General features: G+C 47.4%; 1 protein-coding gene across 2 annotated transcripts in view; it reads right to left on the bottom strand.

Moving 5' to 3' along the window:
• Positions 1-13124, bottom strand: part of nova2 (NOVA alternative splicing regulator 2) — a 350562-nt gene that overhangs the window by 271568 nt on the left and 65870 nt on the right. The gene's annotated exons all lie outside the window — the stretch shown is intronic.

A 13124-nucleotide genomic window follows, 5' to 3' on the forward strand; every position in this document is an offset into this window, starting at 1 on the left:
TATATTTCCACAGTTCCTCCAACAGAGTGCTGTAGTAGGTTTCTTTGCAAATGAAGAGGTGATAAGAGGGGTATAAAAATATCTAGTTTTCGCTTTCCAGTCGAATTCCTTCCACAATTGGCTGTTAATTCCCTTATGGCAGCCTATACATATATCGTTCCATGTAGAATCTTCAATTATTATATTCATTTCCATCTCCCATTTTTCTTTGATATAATTTGTGTTTTGTAGAGTGTCTGTTTTCAACCTTTTGTATATATTAGATATGTGTCTTTTTGTTGGAAAGTGTTTTTCCACAATGCTGATAAAATACTCCTCCATCTCATTTGGGGTTTCACTAATCATTTCCTTTTCTTTATGGCTTGTAATATAATGCCTAATCTGAAGATATCTATAGAAGTCATTCGACGGAAGATCAAATTGTTCTCGAAGTTGGGAGAAGGATTTGAGTTCTGTTTCTATAAAGAGTTGGTTAATTATATGGAGGCCTTTTTCTGCCCATCTTCTAAACCCATTGTCCCACACCGAAGGGGGAAAATCAATATTTCCTACTATAGGCATAGCCCTTGAGATTGACTGAGGCCCCCCAAGCGCTTTTTTAACTGTTGTCCAAATTTTAAGGTGTATTTTATCCATTCATTCTTTAATTTAATCTTTTTGACTGACTTTGTGTCCATAAAGGGTAGTATTGATAAAGGAACACCCTCAGTTGAGTTTTGCTCTATCTGAGTCCATATTGTTTCCTGATCATTTCTAAGCCATGCCACAATTGCATTTATTTGTGCTGCCCAATAGTAGTTTTTAAAATTTGGTAAACTCAGTCCTCCTCTATCCTTAGGCAGATGGAGGCATTTCAGTTTTATCCTCGGCCTCTTCCTTTGCCAAATAAATGTTATTAGTTTATCTAACATTTTTAAGGTGGAAGCAGGTACTCTTATTGGGAGGGATTGGAACAAAAAAAGAAGTCTGGGCAGTAAGTTCATTTTTATTGTCTCTACTCTACCAAATAAAGACAGGGGAAGCACCTCCCAACGTGTCACATCTTTCTTTAATTGTCTAATTAATTTGTTATAATTGGCCTCAAACAATTGAGTGGAGTTGGGTGTAAGAATAACTCCTAGATATCTGAATCCTTGTTTGGACCAGTGAAGGAGACGCTATCATTCAATTGTGTAGGCCAAGTACCCGAGATCATCATAGCTTCTGATTTAGTCTCATTAATTTTGTATCCCGATACTGACCCATATTTATGCAAGCATTTTATAAGTGTGGGAATGGAAAGGACAGGGTTTTTTATAAAGAGCAAAATATCATCCGCGAATAGGGCTATTTTGTGGATTGTCCCTCCTTCATCTGCTATCCCTTGAATCTGCGTGTTTTGGCGTATTGCCTCTGCCAGAGGTTCAATACTTAAGGCAAATAAGATGGGAGATAATGAGTCTCCCTGTCTCACACCTCGCTCAATCCCGAAGGAGCTAGAGCAATGCCCGTTGACTCTTACTTTGGAACGAGGTTCTTTATATAGAAGACTAATCCATGTCACAAATTCCTTTCCAAAACCCATTTCTAACAATGTCTGTCTCAAAAATATCCAGTCAACTCGATCAAATGCTTTCTCCGCATCTAAACCGAGAAGCATCGATGATTGTTTCTCCCTTGCTGCAATTGTTTGCAAATTCAGAGCTCTTCTAATGTTATTTGTTCCATGACGTCCTGGTATGAACCCCGTTTGTTCTGGGTGTATTAATTTCTTAATATTTTTTTGAATTCTGGTAACTAATATAGAGGTCAGGATTTTATAATCCACACACAAAAGGCTTATTGGGCGGTAACTAGCACACTGAAGAGGATCCTTTCCCTCCTTATGTATAACCGTTATCATGGCTTCTGACCACGAATTTGGGGGATTTCCTGATTTCAGTGCGTAATTGTATACTTTACATAATACAGGAGTGAGTTCATTTATAAATATTTTATAGTATTCACCTGAGAAACCATCTGTTCCTGGTGATTTATTATTTTTCAGTTTAGTAATAGATTCTTTAATTTCATTTTCTGTAATAGGTTTTATTAATAGTTCTGCTTCCTCACTTGTTAGTTTATTCAATTTAAGGGGCTTTAAGAATTCTACGCTCTCCTGTCTCCTAGATTCTGATTCATCTGTCCTATATAGTTGTTTGTAATATGTTGCAAAGGAGTCTGATATTTTAATTGGGTCGGTTTCTATCTGGTTAGTTTCTGGGTTCCTTATCTTAGGGACTGCGCGGTTAGATTGGGTTTTTCTAAGTTGGAAGGCCAGTAGCCTACTGGCTTTATTACCCATTTCATAGTATTTTCTGTTGGTGTATCTAAGAGCTCCCTCTGCCTTATATGTCAAAAGTTCGTCTAATTGTTGTCTAACCTTTTTTATTTTGTTTAGGGTGTCTTTATTTCCATATTGTTTGTGTTCCCCTGTTAATTTTTTTATTTCTGCTTCCAATCCTTGTTTTACAAGCCTTTGTTTCTTTATTCTAGATCCTATAGATATAATCTTCCCTCTAATTGTGGCTTTACTGGCGTCCCATACAACTGAGGGTGAAACATTACCATCTGTTGGGAAGGTGTCGTAGCACGGACCCACAACAGGGGGCGCAAAGGAACGGACAATGATTAAGCCAATAAGTAACAATTTAATGTTGTGACAACACACAACTAAATTCACACAAGATATAAATAGACAATTAACACCAGGTGACGTGTGGGCAGGCTCGAAGATAGAAGACCCCCGACCAGAGATGAGCCGCGTCCCACACGGCTTCCACCACCAACGGCCTGAAGAACACCGGAGCCGCCAAGTCCAGAGTCCCCAGGTGGCCTCTGTCTTCAGCTGTCGACCCTGGTACTGCTGGCAGAAAACAAAGACAGGATGGATGAGTGTGAATTTGCACACTCAGTAATCCCACAGTCTGTACACAGTTAGGAGGGAGAACCTCCACCTCCAAGTAGGAACACACTAGCAGCTCCTGTTACCACTTATCTGGATGGAGTGAGATGCGAAGATGTCGCTTCTCTCACTACACGCCAACCCAGCAGAGTGCACCACAGGAAAAACGGCTGCAAAACAGATCAGACGTAAGTCACAGTAGGGATACAGCAGAGAATATTACCTCTTCGGTAGTTGATTTCTCGGCGGGGAGGTGGAGTTGCAGTCCAGCTTATGTAGTGGTGTGAATGAGTGATAGCTGGTGTGATGAATGACAGCTGTCACTTCTTCTGGGTCTGGCGCCCTCTCGTGCTTGGAGCCCGCACTCCAAGCAGGGCGCCCTCTGGTGGTGGTGGGCCAGCAGTACCTCCTCTTCAGCGGCCCACATAACAGGACCCCCCCTCAACGGGCGCCTCCTGGCGCCCGACCAGGCTTATCCGGGTGTCTCTTGTAGAAATCGGCCAGGAGGGCCGGGTCCAGGATGAAGCTCCTTTTCACCCAGGAGCGTTCTTCAGGTCCATACCCCTCCCAGTCCACCAGATATTGGAACCCCCGGCCCTTACGACGGACGTCAAGGGGCCTGCGGACTGTCCAAGCAGGCTCCCCGTCAATGAGCCGGGTAGGAGGCGGCGTAGGTCCAGGAGCACAGAGAGGCGAGGTGTGGTGTGGCTTGAGGTGGGACACATGGAACACAGGGTGGATCCTCAGTGAAGCTGGGAGTTGGAGCTTCACTGCGGCTGGGTTGATGATTTTGAGGATTTTGAAGGGTCCTATGAATCTGTCCTTCAACTTCGGGGAGTCCACACAGAGAGGGATGTCCTTTGTCGAAAGCCACACCTCCTGCCCGGGCTGGTATGTGGGGGCCGGGGAACGCCGGCGGTCCGCATGGGTCTTGGCCCTCGTCCGGGCCTTTAACAGGGCAAAGCGGGCGGTCCGCCACACCCGGCGGCACCTCCTGAGGTGGGCCTGGACCGAGGGCACACCGACCTCTCCCTCCACCAGCGGGAACAATGGGGGCTGGTACCCCAAACATGCCTCAAAAGGGGAGAGGCCGGTAGCAGACGAGACTTGGCTGTTATGGGCATACTCGATCCAGGCCAGATGGTGACTCCAGGCCGCCGGGTGTGCGGAGGTGACGCAGCGAAGGGCCTGCTCCAACTCCTGGTTAGCCCGCTCTGCCTGGCCGTTTGTCTGGGGGTGGTACCCGGACGAGAGACTCACGGTGGCCCCCAGCTCCTTACAGAAACTCCTCCAAACCTGCGAAGAGAACTGGGGACCATGATCTGATACGATGTCCGATGGTATCCCATGCAGCCGCATGACGTGGTGGACCAGGAGGTCTGCCGTCTCCTGGGCCGTCGGGAGCTTCGGGAGGGCCACGAAGTGGGCCGCCTTGGAGAACCGGTCCACTATCGTGAGAATGATGGTGTTGCCCTGGGACGGCGGGAGGCCCGTGATGAAGTCCAGGCCGATGTGAGACCAGGGGCGGTGAGGCACCGGCAGGGGTTGGAGGAGTCCCGAGGTCCTTCGATGGTCTGCCTTGCCCCTGGCGCAGATGGTACAGGCCTGGACGTAGTCCCGAACGTCGGTTTCCAGGGACGCCCACCAGATGCGCTGCTGGACCACTGCCACGGTCCAACGCACTCCGGGATGACAGGAGAGCTTGGATCCGTGACAGAAGTCCAATACGCCAGCTCTGGCCTCTGGTGGGACGTACATTCTGTTCTTGGGGCCGGTCCCCGGGTCCGGGCTCCTTGCCAGGGCCTCCCGGACGGTCTTCTCCACGTCCCAGGTGAGGGAGGCCACGACAGTGGACTCGGGGATGATGGTCTCGGTGGGGTTCGACAGCCCCGCCTTGGCTTCTTCTTCGTGCACCCGGGACAACGCATCCGATTTTTGGTTTTTGGTCCAGGGGCGGTACGTGATCCGGAAGTCAAAGCGCCTGAAGAACAGAGACCAGCGGGCTTGCCTGGGGTTCAGCCGCTTGGCGGTCCGGATGTACTCCAGGTTCCGATGGTCCGTGAAAACCGTGAAAGGCAACGACGCCCCCTCCAGCAGGTGTCTCCACTCTTCAAGAGCCTCCTTCACAGTGATGAGCTCCCGATTGCCGACGTCATAGTTAAGTTCAGCTGGGGTCAACCTGCGGGAAAAATAGGCACAAGGATGGAGAACCTTATCAGCCTCCACGCTCTGGGACAGCACAGCTCCTATCCCTGAGTCAGAGGCGTCCACTTCCACTATGTACTGGCGATCAGGATCAGGCTGCACCAGAACTGGTGCAGTCGAGAAACAGCGTTTCAACTCCTTGAACGCGGCTTTGCACCGATCCGACCAGGTGAAGGGGACCTTGGTGGAGGTCAGGGCAGTCAGGGGGCTAACTACCTGACTGTAGCCTTTAATGAACCTCCTGTAGAAATTTGCAAAGCCGAGGAACTGTTGCAATTTCCTGTGGCTTGTTGGTTGGGGCCAATCTCACCGCCGCAACCTTGGCCGGATCAGGGGCGATGGAGTTGGAGGAGATGATGAACCCCAAGAAGGACAAAGAAGTGCGGTGGAACTCGCACTTCTCGCCCTTCACAAACAGCCGGTTCTCCAACAACCGCTGTAGGACCTGACGTACATGCTGGACATGGGTCTCAGGGTCCGGGGAAAAGATGAGTATATCGTCCAGATATACAAAGACGAACCGATGCAGGAAGTCCCGCAAGACATCATTTACCAAAGCTTGGAACGTCGCGGGGGCGTTAGTGAGGCCGAACGGCATGACCAGGTACTCAAACTGACCTAACGGGTGTTAAATGCCGTCTTCCACTCGTCTCCCTTCCGGATCCGAACCAGGTGGTACGCGTTTCTAAGATCTAATTTCGTGAAAATTTGGGCTCCATGCAGGGGCGTGAACACTGAATCCAACAGAGGTAACGGGTATCGGTTGCGAACCGTGATCTCATTCAGCCCTCTGTAATCAATGCATGGACGGAGTCCGCCGTCCTTTTTGCCCACAAAAAAGAAACCAGCACCCATCGGGGAGGTGGAGTTCCGGATCAGCCCGGCAGAAAGAGTCCCGGATGTAGGTCTCCATTGATTCGCGTTCCGGACGTGAGAGGTTGTACAACCTGCTGGACGGGTACTCAGCGCCCGGGACCAAATCGATGGCACAATCGTACGGTCAGTGCGGGGGAAGAGTGAGCGCCAGATCTTTGCTGAAAACATCAGCAAGATCGTGGTACTCCTTTGGCACCGCCGATAGATTGGGGGGGACTTTAACCTCCTCATTAGCCGTCGTGCCGGGAGGAACCGAGGATCCTAAACACTCCCGGTGGCAGGTTTCACTCCACTGCGTCACAACCCCGGACGGCCAATCTATCCGGGGATTGTGCTTCACCATCCATGGAAATCCCAAAATCACTCGGGAGGTAGAAGGTGTTACATGGAACACTATCTCCTCCCTGTGATTTCCAGACATAACCAAGGTCACAGGCTGTGTCTGATGTGTGATTAACGGAAGCAGGGTGCCATCTAGTGCTCGCACCTGCAATGGTGCCGGCAGAGCCACCAGGGGGAGCCCTACTTCCTTTGCCCATCTGCTATCCAGCAGATTCCCTTCCGACCCCGTGTCTACCAGTGCTGGGGCGTGAAGGGTTAGATCCCCACAAAGGATCGTTACTGGGATTCGTGCAGATTTGCGGGGTTTCCCCGCGTGCGTGTTATGGCCCAACCTTAGCCCAGTTTCTAAGGACGGGCGTTGTAGTTTGACCGTTTGGGGCAGTCCTTCTGCATATGCTCACAAGAGCCGCAGACAAAACACTCCCCGCGGCCCAGCCTCCTTTGTCTGACGTTTGTCTTTACTTTGGCCCTGCTCGTGTCCAGAGCCTCCTCAGCAGGGGGAGCTGTAGCCACACGGAGCCCTCTGGCAGTGAAGCGTGGGGACGACGTCACCCTTTCGGAACCGTAAGGGGGAGGGACAGCTCGTGCCCGGTCACGCCCCCCGGCCTGCTCCCGACGATGCTCATTCAAACGGTTGTCTAAGCGTATAACCAAATCGACAAGCCCGTCAAAATCCCGCGGTTCCTCCTTAGCCAGCAGGTGCTCCTTCAGGACCGGAGACAGTCCATTTACGAAGGTGGCGCGGAGCGCAACGTTATTCCAGCCGGACCTCGCTGCCGCGATGCAGAAGTCGACTGCATACTCGGCTGCGCTGCGACGCCCCTGTCTCATTGACAGCAGCACGCTCGAAGCGGTCTCGCCTCTGTTGGGATGGTCAAAAACTTGTTTGAACTCCCGTACAAACCCAGCAGAAGACGTTAGGAGCCATGAATTCTGCTCCAAAAGCGCCGTAGCCCAGGCGCGTGCCTCTCCTCGAAGCAGATTAATAACATAAGCCACCCGGCTGGCGTCTGACTCGTACATGACAGGACGCTGTGAAAAGACGAGCAAACACTGCATGAGGAAGTCTGCGCACGTCTCGACACAGCCTCCGTACGGTTCCGGAGGGCTTATGTATGCTTCAGGGGACGGTGGGGGGGGGTCGTTGAACGACCAGTGGAACGTCTGTTACGGGCCCAGGACCAGCAAGAGGAGTAGCTGCAGCAGCGCCCTGATCGCGCGCTTCCACCCTGGCGGTGAGAGCCTCCACCCTCCGGTTAAGGAGAACATTCTGCTCGGTCACTAAATCCAGCCGAGCCGTGAAGGCGGTTAAAATCTGCTGCAGCTCACTCAACACGCCTCCCACTGACGCCTGCGCTCCTGGCTCTTCCATTGGCCGTTCAAGCTCGGGTTGACGCCCCTCGGAATCCATGACGAATGGCCGAGAAATCCTGTTGGGAAGGTGTCGTAGCACGGACCCACAACAGGGGGCGCAAAGGAACGGACAATGATTAAGCCAATAAGTAACAATTTAATGTTGTGACAACACACAACTAAATTCACACAAGATATAAATAGACAATTAACACCAGGTGACGTGTGGGCAGGCTCGAAGATAGAAGACCCCCGACGAGAGATGAGCCGCGTCCCACACGACTTCCACCACCAACGGCCTGAAGAACACCGGAGCCACCAAGTCCCGAGTCCCCAGGTGGCCTCTGTCTTCGGCTGTTGACCCTGGTACTGCTGGCAGAAAACAAAGACAGGAGGGATGAGTGTGAATTCGCACACTCAGTAATCCCACAGTCTGTACACAGTTAGGAGGGAGAACCTCCACCTCCAAGTAGGAACACACTAGCAGCTCCTGTTACCACTTATCTGGATGGAGTGAGATGCGAAGACGTCGCTTCTCTCACTACACGCCAACCCAGCAGAGTGCACCACAGGAAAAACGGCTGCAAAACAGATCAGACGTAAGTCACAGTAGGGATACAGCAGAGAATATTACCTCTTCGGTAGTTGATTTCTCGGCGGGGAGGTGGAGTTGCAGTCCGGCTTATGTAGTGGTGTGAATGAGTGACAGCTGGTGTGATGAATGACAGCTGTCACTTCTTCTGGGTCTGGCGCCCTCTCGTGCTTGGAGCCCGCACTCCAAGCAGGGCGCCCTCTGGTGGTGGTGGGCCAGCAGTACCTCCTCTTCAGCGGCCCACATAACACCGTCATCATTAATAGCAAAGTATTCAGTCAGAGCTTTTTGTATTTTTTGTCTAATATTTGTGTCCATTAATAATGAAACATTAAGTCTCCAGTGTTTAAAGTAGTTTTCTGCTCCCAGGTTAATTTTCATGGTCACAGGGCCATGATCCGAAATAGTTATTGGTTCAATTGTACACTCTTTTACCCTGTGGAATTCGGTTTTTGATAAGCAGAAGAAGTCTATCCTCGAATAGCTTCCGTGTGCTTGAGACATAAACGTAAATTCTCTCTCATTAGGGTGGAGTTGGCGCCAAATATCTACGAGGCCCAGTTCTTTCATCATGTCCGTCAGCCCCTTAGCCATTTTGGATTGAGATAATCTTATTGTAGGTAACCTGTCTAGCTTTGAGTTTAGAGTGCAGTTAAAATCACCCCCTATCAGTATGATCCCCTCGCTTTTCTCCGCTAATAAAGCTGTTATTTTTTTTTTATAAAATGTGGACAGTCTTCGTTTGGGGCGTACACATTAACTATAGTTATTTTCTTTCCTGCAATCGTGCCTATCAATCAATCAATCAATCAATCAATTTTTTTATATAGCGCCAAATCACAACAAACAGTTGCCCCAAGGCGCTTTATATTGTAAGGCAAGGCCATACAATAATTATGTAAAACCCCAACGGTCAAAACGACCCCCTGTGAGCAAGCACTTGGCTACAGTGGGAAGGAAAAACTCCCTTTTAACAGGAAGAAACCTCCAGCAGAACCAGGCTCAGGGAGGGGCAGTCTTCTGCTGGGACTGGTTGGGGCTGAGGGACAGAACCAGGAAAAAGACATGCTGTGGAGGGGAGCAGAGATCGATCACTAATGATTAAATGCAGAGTGGTGCATACAGAGCAAAAAGAGAAAGAAACAGTGCATCATGGGAACCCCCCAGCAGTCTACGTCTATAGCAGCATAACTAAGGGATGATTCAGGGTCACCTGATCCAGCCCTAACTATAAGCTTTAGCAAAAAGGAAAGTTTTAAGCCTAATCTTAAAAGTAGAGAGGGTGTCTGTCTCCCTGATCTGAATTGGGAGCTGGTTCCACAGGAGAGGAGCCTGAAAGCTGAAGGCTCTGCCTCCCATTCTACTCTTACAAACCCTAGGAACTACAAGTAAGCCTGCAGTCTGAGAGCGAAGCGCTCTATTGGGGTGATATGGTACTACGAGGTCCCTAAGATAAGATGGGACCTGATTATTCAAAACCTTATAAGTAAGAAGAAGAATTTTAAATTCTATTCTAGAATTAACAGGAAGCCAATGAAGAGAGGCCAATATGGGTGAGATATGCTCTCTCCTTCTAGTCCCTGTCAGTACTCTAGCTGCAGCATTTTGAATTAACTGAAGGCTTTTTAGGGAACTTTTAGGACAACCTGATAATAATGAATTACAATAGTCCAGCCTAGAGGAAATAAATGCATGAATTAGTTTTTCAGCATCACTCTGAGACAAGACCTTTCTGATTTTAGAGATATTGCGTAAATGCAAAAAAGCAGTCCTACATATTTGTTTAATATGCGCTTTGAATGACATATCCTGATCAAAAATGACTCCAAGATTTCTCACAGTATTACTAGAGGTCAGGGTAATGCCATCCAGAGTAAGGATCTGGTTAGACACCATGTTTCTAAGATTTGTGGGGCCAAGTACAATAACTTCAGTTTTATCTGAGTTTAAAAGCAGGAAATTAGAGGTCATCCATGTCTTTATGTCTGTAAGACAATCCTGCAGTTTAGCTAATTGGTGTGTGTCCTCTGGCTTCATGGATAGATAAAGCTGGGTATCATCTGCGTAACAATGAAAATTTAAGCAATACAGTCTAATATTACTGCCTAAGGGAAGCATGTATAAAGTGAATAAAATTGGTCCTAGCACAGAACCTTGTGGAACTCCATAATTAACTTTAGTCTGTGAAGAAGATTCCCCATTTACATGAACAAATTGTAATCTATTAGACAAATATGATTCAAACCACTGCAGCGCAGTGCCTTTAATACCTATGGCATGCTCTAATCTCTGTAATAAAATTTTATGGTCAACAGTATCAAAAGCAGCACTGAGGTCTAACAGAACAAGCACAGAGATGAGTCCACTGTCCGAGGCCATAAGAAGATCATTTGTAACCTTCACTAATGCTGTTTCTGTACTATGATGAATTCTAAAACCTGACTGAAACTCTTCAAATAGACCATTCCTCTGCAGATGATCAGTTAGCTGTTTTACAACTACCCTTTCAAGAATTTTTGAGAGAAAAGGAAGGTTGGAGATTGGCCTATAATTAGCTAAGATAGCTGGGTCAAGTGATGGCTTTTTAAGTAATGGTTTAATTACTGCCACCTTAAAAGCCTGTGGTACATAGCCAACTAATAAAGATAGATTGATCATATTTAAGATCGAAGCATTAATTAATGGTAGGGCTTCCTTGAGCAGCCTGGTAGGAATGGGGTCTAATAGACATGTTGATGGTTTGGATGAAGCAACTAATGAAAATAACTCAGACAGAACAATCGGAGAGAAAGAGTCTAACCAAATACCGGCATCACTGAAAGCAGCCAAAGATAACGATACGTCTTTGGGATGGTTATGAGTAATTTTTTCTCTAATAGTTAAAATTTTATTAGCAAAGAAAGTCATGAAGTCATTACTAGTTAAAGTTAAAGGAATACTCGGCTCAATAGAGCTCTGACTCTTTGTCAGCCTGGCTACAGTGCTGAAAAGAAATCTGGGGTTGTTCTTATTTTCTTCAATTAGTGATGAGTAGTAAGATGTCCTAGCTTTACGGAGGGCTTTTTATAGAGCAACAGACTCTTTTTCCAGGCTAAGTGAAGATCTTCTAAATTAGTGAGACGCCATTTCCTCTCCAACTTACGGGTTATCTGCTTTAAGCTGCGAGTTTGTGAGTTATACCACGGAGTCAGGCACTTCTGATTTAAAGCTCTCTTTTTCAGAGGAGCTACAGCATCCAAAGTTGTCTTCAATGAGGATGTAAAACTATTGACGAGATACTCTATCTCACTTACAGAGTTTAGGTAGCTACTCTGCACTGTGTTGGTATATGGCATTAGAGAACATAAAGAAGGAATCATATCCTTAAACCTAGTTACAGCGCTTTCTGAAAGACTTCTAGTGTAATGAAACTTATTCCCCACTGCTGGGTAGTCCATCAGAGTAAATGTAAATGTTATTAAGAAATGATCAGACAGAAGGGAGTTTTCAGGGAATACTGTTAAGTCTTCTATTTCCATACCATAAGTCAGAACAAGATCTAAGATATGATTAAAGTGGTGGGTGGACTCATTTACTTTTTGAGCAAAGCCAATAGAGTCTAATAATAGATTAAATGCAGTGTTGAGGCTGTCATTCTCAGCATCTGTGTGGATGTTAAAATCGCCCACTATAATTATCTTATCTGAGCTAAGCACTAAGTCAGACAAAAGGTCTGAAAATTCACAGAGAAACTCACAGTAACGACCAGGTGGACGATAGATAATAACAAATAAAACTGGTTTTTGGGACTTCCAATTTGGATGTTTTTGATTACCGTATTTTCCGGACTATAAGTCGCACTTTTTTACATGTTTTGGCCGGGGGTGCGACCTATACTCCGGTGCGACTTATAAATGAAAAATATACCGGTAGGATCTCAATTAATTTACTGTAACAAAACAATTTTACGTGACAGAGTCGATCTATGTTTTAAAATGGCCACCAGAAAAGGAAATGCAATGCATCATGGACACTGTAGTATGGCGGCCGTCCTATAAGTCACGCTGGTCGCGATAACCAATCAGAGAACAGAACGTTGGACGCGTATTCCTCACCTCACCCACAGTGTGTGAAGCTGACGAATACGGTGCTTGCTGTTATTCCGGCATGGCGAACAAAACAGCTTCAACCGTTGCATATCAGTGTGAGCAGAGTGTTTAAGTTGACGCTGAGAGCTGCGTGGGAGCACCGGGTGAGCGACGGCGGAGGATTAGTGTGTGCACTTGGAAGGAGCTGGCGTCGAAGATTGTGAATAGCGTTTGAAGCAGACGAACATGGTGTTTATTCCGGGACAGCTAACAAAACAGCTTCAACCCTTGGATATCAGTGTGAGCAGAGTTGACGCTGAGAGCTGCATAGGAGCACTGAGCGACGGCGGAGGATTAGCGTCTCCACTTGGAAGGAGCTGGATCGACAACGCTGGGTGGTCATGAGCTGCGCAGGTAGGCGCTGCATGGTTCGGCTCGCAATGTGGTCCGCAAAATACAAACATATCTGTAGGTAAAATGCAGCTCACGAGAGGGCACTCAAGGCTTGTGTGACTGTTCCTGCGACTTCTGACTATCATAGAAAAATAAAAATTTCAACGTTACTGATAACTTAACAAGACAACGGAGAAGGCCCGAAAAAATGCCACCAAAAAGAAAATCATACTCTGCAGATTGTAAGTTACGACTGGTGAAATATGCATCTGAAAACGGTAGCCGTCACATTATCATCTGAACTTTTCATGTTAAGTTAACATACCTGTATGTCCATGGGACTTATAGTCCAGTGCAACTTATTTATGGTTTA

Source organism: Thalassophryne amazonica, chromosome 4 (genome assembly GCF_902500255.1).
Source record: "Thalassophryne amazonica chromosome 4, fThaAma1.1, whole genome shotgun sequence".
Taxonomy (NCBI): Eukaryota; Metazoa; Chordata; class Actinopteri; order Batrachoidiformes; family Batrachoididae; genus Thalassophryne; species Thalassophryne amazonica.